Raw genomic sequence first — 7,176 nt, 5'->3', positions numbered from 1 at the left:
TGAGTTGTGGGCGATACAAGTCATACTGCTTACCAGCATGTCATACTTTGGTTCGGCGGTATTGTTGGATGAAGCGTCCCGGACCGACATTACGCGTACGCTTACGCGAGACTGGTTTTACTGCCGTGCTTTGCACATAGGTGACTAGCGGGTGTCTGTTTCTCCAACTTTAGTTGAATCGAGTGTGGCTACGCCCGGTCCTTGCGAAGGTTAAAACAACACTAACTTGACGAACTATCGTTGTGGTTTTGATGCGTAGGTAAGAACGGTTCTTGCTCAGCCCGTAGCAGCCACGTAAAACTTGCAACAAAAAAGTAGAGGACGTCTAACTTGTTTTTGCAGGGCATGTTATGATGTGATATGGTCAAGACGTGATGCTATATTTTATTGTATGAGATGATCATGTTTTGTAACCGATTATCGGCAACTGGCAGGAGCCATATGGTTGTCGCTTTATTGTATGCAATGCAATCGCCCTGTAATTGCTTTACTTTATCAGTAAGCGGTAGCGATAGTCGTAGAAGCAATAGTTGGCGAGACGACAACGATGCTACGATGGAGATCAAGGTGTCGCGCCGGTGACGATGGTGATCATGATGGTGCTTCGGAGATGGAGATCACAAGCACAAGATGATGATGGCCATATAATATCACTTATATTGATTGCATATGATGTTTATCCTTTATGCATCTTATCTTGCTTTGATTGACGGTAGCATTTTAAGATGATCTCTCACTAATTATCAAGAACTGTTCTCCCTGAGTATGCGCCGTTGCCAAAGTTCGTCGTGCCCAGACACCACGTGATGATCGGGTGTGATAAGCTCTACGTCCATCTACAACGGGTGCAAGCCAGTTTTGCACACGCGGAATACTCAGGTTAAACTTGACGAGCCTAGCATATGCAGATATGGCCTCGGAACACGGAGACCAAAAGGTCGAGCGTGAATCATATAGTAGATATGATCAACATAGTGATCTTCACAATTGAAAACTACTCCATCTCACGTGATGATCGGACATGGTTTAGTTGATTTGGTTCACGTGATCACTTAGATGACTAGAGAGATGTCTGTCTAAGTGGGAGTTCTTAAGTAATATGATTAATTGAACTTAAATTTATCATGAACTTAGTCCTGGTAGTATTTTGCAAATTATGTTGTAGATCAATAGCTCGCGTTGTTGCTTTAATATGTTTATTTTGATACGTTCCTAGAGAAAATTATGTTGAAAGATGTTAGTAGCAATGATGCGGATTGGATCCGTGATCTGAGGTTTATCCTCATTGCTGCACAGAAGAATTATGTCCTTAATGCACCTCTAGGTGACAGACCTATTGCAGGAGCAGATGCAGACGTTATGAACGTTTGGCTAGCTCAATATGATGACTACTTGATAGTTTAGTGCACCATGCTTAACGGTTTAGAATCAGAACTTCAAAGACGTTTTGAACGTCATGGACCATATGAGATGTTCCAGGAGTTGAAGTTAATATTTCCAGCAAATACCCGAGTTGAGAGATATGAAGTCTCCAACAAGTTCTATAGCTAAAAGATGGAGGAGAATCGCTCAATTAGTGAGCATGTGCTCAGATTGTCTGGGTACTTCAATCGCTTGAATCAAGTGGGAGTTAATCTTCCAGATAAGATAGTGATTGACAGAATTCTCTAGTCACCATCACTAAGTTACTAGAACTTCGTGATGAACTACAGTATGCAAGGAATGACGAAAATGATTCCCGAGCTCTTCGTGATGTTGAAATCAACGAAGGTAGAAATCAAGAAAGAGCATCAAGTGTTGATGATTGACAAGACCACTAGTTTCAAGAAAAGGGCAAAGGGAAAGAAAGGGAAACTTCAAGTAGAATGACAAGCAAGTTGTCACTCCCACGAAGAAGCCCAAAGCTGAACCAAAGCCTCAAACTGAGTGCTTACACTGCAAAGGAAATAGTCACTGGAAACGGAAATGCCCTAAACATTTGGTGGATAAGAAGGATGGCAAAGTGAACAAGGGTATATTTGATATACAGGTTATTGATATGTGCCTTACTAGTGTTTATAGTAGCCCCTGAGTATTTGATACTTGTTCGGTTGTTAAGATTAGTAACTCGAAACAGGAGTTACAGAATAAACATAGACTAGTTGAAGGGGAAGTGACGATGAGTGTTGGAAGTAGTTCCAAGATTGATATGATCATCATCACACACTCCCTATACTTTCGGGATTAGTGTTAAACCTAAATAAATGTTATTTAGCGTTTACGTTGAAGCATGAATATGATTTGATCATGTTTATTGCAATACGGTTATTCATTTAAAAACAGAGAATAATTGTTGTTCTATTTACATGAATAAAACCTTTAATGGTCATACACCCAATGAAAATAGTTTGTTGGATCTCGATCGTAGTGATACACATATTCATAATATTGATGCCAAAAGATGCAAAGTTAATAATGATAGTGCAAGTTATTTGTGGCACTGCCGTTTGGGTCATATCGGTGTAAAGCGCATGAAGAAACTCCATAAAGATGGATTTTTGGAATCACTTGGTTATGAATCATTTGATGCTTGCGAACCGTGCTGTATGGGCAAGATGACTAAAACTCCGTTCTTCAGAACAATGGAACGAGCTACTGACTTGTTGGAAATAATACATACCGATGTATGCGATCCAATGAGTATTGATGCTCGTGGCGGGTATCGTTATTTTCCTACCTTCACAAGATGATTTCAGCAGATATGAGTATATCTACTCAATGAAGCATAAGTCTGAAATAGTTGAAAGGTTCAAAGAATTTGAGAGTGAAGTGGAAAAATCATCGTAACAAGAAAATAAAATTTCAGCAATCTGATCGTGGAGACGAATATTTGAGTTACGAGTTTGGTCTTCAATTAAAACAATGTGGAATAGTTTCACAAACTCATGCCACCCGGAACACCAGAATGTAATGGTGTGTCCGAATGTCGTAATCGTACTTTACTTGATATGGTGCGATTTATGATGTCTCTTATCGGTTTACCACTATTGTTTTGGGGCTATGCATTAGAGACACCTGCATTCACGTTTAATTGGGCACCATCTAAATCCGTTGAGATGACACCGTATGAACTATGGTTTAACAGTAAACCAAAGTTGTCGTTTCTTAAATTTTGGGGCTGCGATGCTTATGTGAAAAAGTTTCAACCTGATAAGCTCAAACCCAAATCGGAGAAGTGCGTCTTCATAGAATACCCAAAGGTAACTATTGGGTACACCTTCTATCACAGATCTGAAGGCAAGTTATTCGTTGCTAAGATGGATCCTTTCTAGAGAAGAAGTTTCTCTCGAAAGAAGTGAGTGGGAGGAAAGTAGAGCTTAATAAGGTAATTTGTACCTTCTCCCGAATTGGAAACTAGTTCATCACTGAAATCAGTTCCAGTGATGCCTACACCAATTAGTGAGGAAGCTAATGATGATGATCATGAAACTTCAAGATCAAGTTACTACCAAAACCTCGTAGGTCAACCAGAGTAAGATCCGCACCAGAGTGGTACGGTAATCCTATTCTGGAAGTCATGTTACTAGACCATGATAAACCTACGAACTATGAGGAAGCGATGATGAGCCCAGATTCTGTGAAATGGCTTGAGGCCATAAAATCTGAGATATGATCCATGTATGAGAACAAAGTATGGACTTTGATTGACTTGCTCTATGATCAGCAAGCCATGTTAAATAAATGGATCTTCAAGACGAAGACAGATCCTGATAGTAGTGTTACTATCTACAAAGCTAGACTTGTCGAAAAGGTTTTTGACAAAGTTCAAGATGTTGAATACAATGAGATTTTCTCACTCGTATCGATGCTTAAAAGTCTGTCCGAATCATGTTAGCAATTGCCACATTTTATGAAATCTGGCAAATGGATGTCAAAACTGCATTCCTTAATGGTTTTCTTAAAGAAGAGTTGTATATGATGCAACCAGAAGGTTTTGTCAATCCTGAAGGTGCTAACAAAATGTGCAAGCTCCAGCGATCCATCAATGGACTGGTGCAAGCATCTCGGAGTTGGAATATACGCTTTGATGAGTTGATCAAAGTATATGGTTTTATACAGACTTTTGGAAAGGCCTGTATTTACAAGAAAGTGAGTGGGAGCACTACAGCCTTTCTGATAAGTATATGTGAATGACATATTGTTAATCGGAAATAATGTAGAATTATTCTGCAAAGCATAAAGGAGTGTTTGAAAGGAGTTTTTCAAAGAAAGACCTCGGTGAAGGTGCATACATATTGAGCATCAAGATCTATAGAGATAGATCAAGACGCTTGATAAGTTTTTCAATGAATACATACCTTGACAAGATTTTGAAGTAGTTCAAAATGGAACAGTCAAAGAAGGAGTTCTTGCCTGTGTTGCAAGGTATGAAGTTGAGTAAGACTCAAGACCCGACCATGGCAGAAAATAGAAAGAGAATGAAAAGTCATTCCCTATGCCTCAGTCATAGGTTCTATAAAGTATGCTATACTGTGAACCAGACCTATTGTATACCTTTCTCTGAGTTTAACAAAGGAATACAATTTTGATCTAATAGTAGATCACTGAACAGTGGTCAAGAATATCCTTAGTGAGGACTAAGGAGATATTTCTCGATTATGGAGGTGATAAAAGAGTTCGTTGTAAAAGTTACATCGATGCAAACTTTTACACTGATCCAGATGACTCTAAGTCTCAATCTGGATACATATTAAAAGTGGGAGCAATTGGCTAGAGTAGCTCCGTACAGAGCATTGTAAACATAAAATATTTTGCAAAATACATACGGCTCTGAATGTGACAGACCCGTTGACTAAACTTCTCTCACAAGCAAAACATGATCACACCTTAGTACTCTTTGAGTGTTAATCACATAGCGATGTGAACTAGATTATTGACTTTAGTAAACCCTTTGGGTGTTGATCACATGACGATGTGAACTATGGGTGTTAATCACATATAGATGTGAATATTAGTGTTACATCGCATGGCGATGTGAACTAGATTATTCACTCTAGTGCAAGTGGGAGACTGAAGGAAATATGCCCTAGAGGCAATAATAAAGTTATTATTTATTTCCTTATTTCATGATAAATGTTTATTATTCATGCTAGAATTGTATTAACCGGAAACATAATACATGTGTGAATACATAGACAAACATAGTGTCACTAGTATGCCTCTACTTGACTAGCTCGTTGAATCAAAGAAGGTTAAGTTTCCTAGCCATAGACATGAGTTGTCACTTGATTAACGGGATCACATCATTAGGAGAATGATGTGATTGACTTGACCCGTTCCGTTAGCCTAGCACTTGATCATTTAGTATGTTGCTATTGCTTTCTTCATGACTTATACATGTTCCTGTAACTATGAGATTATGCAACTCCCGTTTACCGAAGGAACACTTTGGGTGCTACCAAATGTCACAACATAACTGGGTGATTATAAAGGAGTACTGCAGGTGTCTCCAAAGGTACATGTTGGGTTGGCGTATTTTGAGATTAGGTTTTGTCACTCCGATTGTCGGAGAGGTATCTCTGGGCCCTCTCGGTAATGCACATCACTATAAGCCTTGCAAGCATTACAACTAATGAGTTAGTTGTGAGATGATGTATTACGGAACGAGTAAAGAGATTTGCCGGTAACGAGATTGAACTAGGTATTGAGATACCGACGATCGAATCTCGGGCAAGTAACATACCGATGACAAAGGGAACAACCTATGTTGTTATGCGGTTTGACCCATAAAGATCTTCGTAGAATATGTGGGAGCCAATATGGGCATCCAGATCCCGCTATTGGTTATTGACCGGAAACAAGTTCTAGGTCATGTCTACATAGTTCTCGAACCCGTAGGGTCCGCACGCTTAACGTTTCGTTGACGATATGTTATTATATGAGTTATGTATGTTGGTAACCGAATGTTGTTCGGAGTCCCGAATGAGATCATGGACATGACGAGGAACTCCGGAATGGTCCAGAGATAAAGTTTGATATATGGGATAATAGTGTTTGATCTCCGGAAGAGTTCCGGAATTCACCGAAGGGGTTCCGGATGTTTCCCGAAATGTTTGGGTACGAGAACACGTTATTTTGGCCAAAGGGGAAAGCCGATAAGGTTTTTGGAAAGTGCAAAAGGAAGTTTTGTGGAGTCCAGGGGCCAGACGCCAGGGTCCCTGGCGTCTGGGTCCAGACGCCGGGAACCCTGGTGTCTGGCCCTGGAGTCTGAGAAGGACTCTTGCCTTTCGGGTGAAACCGACTTTGTGGAGGCTTTTACTCCAAGTTTCGACCCCAAGGCTCAACATATAAATAGAGGGGCAGGGCTAGCACGAAAGACATATCAAGAAACACCAAGCCGTGTGCCGGCAACCCCGTCCCCTCTAGTTTATCCTCCATCATAGTTTTCGTAGTGCTTAGGCGAAGCCCTGCGGAGATTGTACTTCACCAACACCGTCACCACGCCGTCGTGCTGCTGGAACTCATCTACTACTTCGCCCGTCTTGCTGGATCGAGAAGGAGAGGACGTCATCGAGCTGAACGTGTGCAGAACTCGGAGGTGCCATGCGTTCGGTACTTGGATCGGTCGGATCGTGAAGACGTACGACTACATCAACCACGTTGATAAACGCTTCCGCTTAGCGATCTTCAAGGGTATGAAGATACACTCCCCCTCTCATTGCTATACATCACCATGATCTTGCGTGTGCATAGGAATTTTTTTGAAATTACTACGTTCCCCAACAGTCATAGCTTGGGGTGAATATTATCGTGTGTGCTTGTTTGCTTTATCGCTAAGTAATTTTTAATTGCTGTTCTAAGTTGTTCTCTATCTTTAGTTATGGATATGGAACACGAAATACCAAAAGAATTAGGTGTACTTGCTACTCATGGAGATGGGGATCCTCCTATGACCCTCGATGCTCATTATGTGAAAGATATTATGTACTACTTTGATAATCCTGAGAAAACCCCATTCAATTATGTTATGGGAGACATGTTGGATCAACGTGAATACTTTAGGGATTATTGCTTGACACAAAAAGGGAAACTATTATGCGATCAAATTTTATGTTGCATTGGTATGCTCGGCAACTATGCTTGAGATATGATTATACTTGTTTCTCTAGGATGAAGGCTCCACACCTTCCCTTTTCA

The sequence above is a fragment of the Triticum dicoccoides genome, chromosome 3B (genome assembly GCF_002162155.2).
Source record: "Triticum dicoccoides isolate Atlit2015 ecotype Zavitan chromosome 3B, WEW_v2.0, whole genome shotgun sequence".
Lineage (NCBI taxonomy): Eukaryota > Viridiplantae > Streptophyta > Magnoliopsida > Poales > Poaceae > Triticum > Triticum dicoccoides.
The sequence above is the reverse complement of the archived record's forward strand: the minus strand, read 5'-3'. Positions refer to the sequence as shown.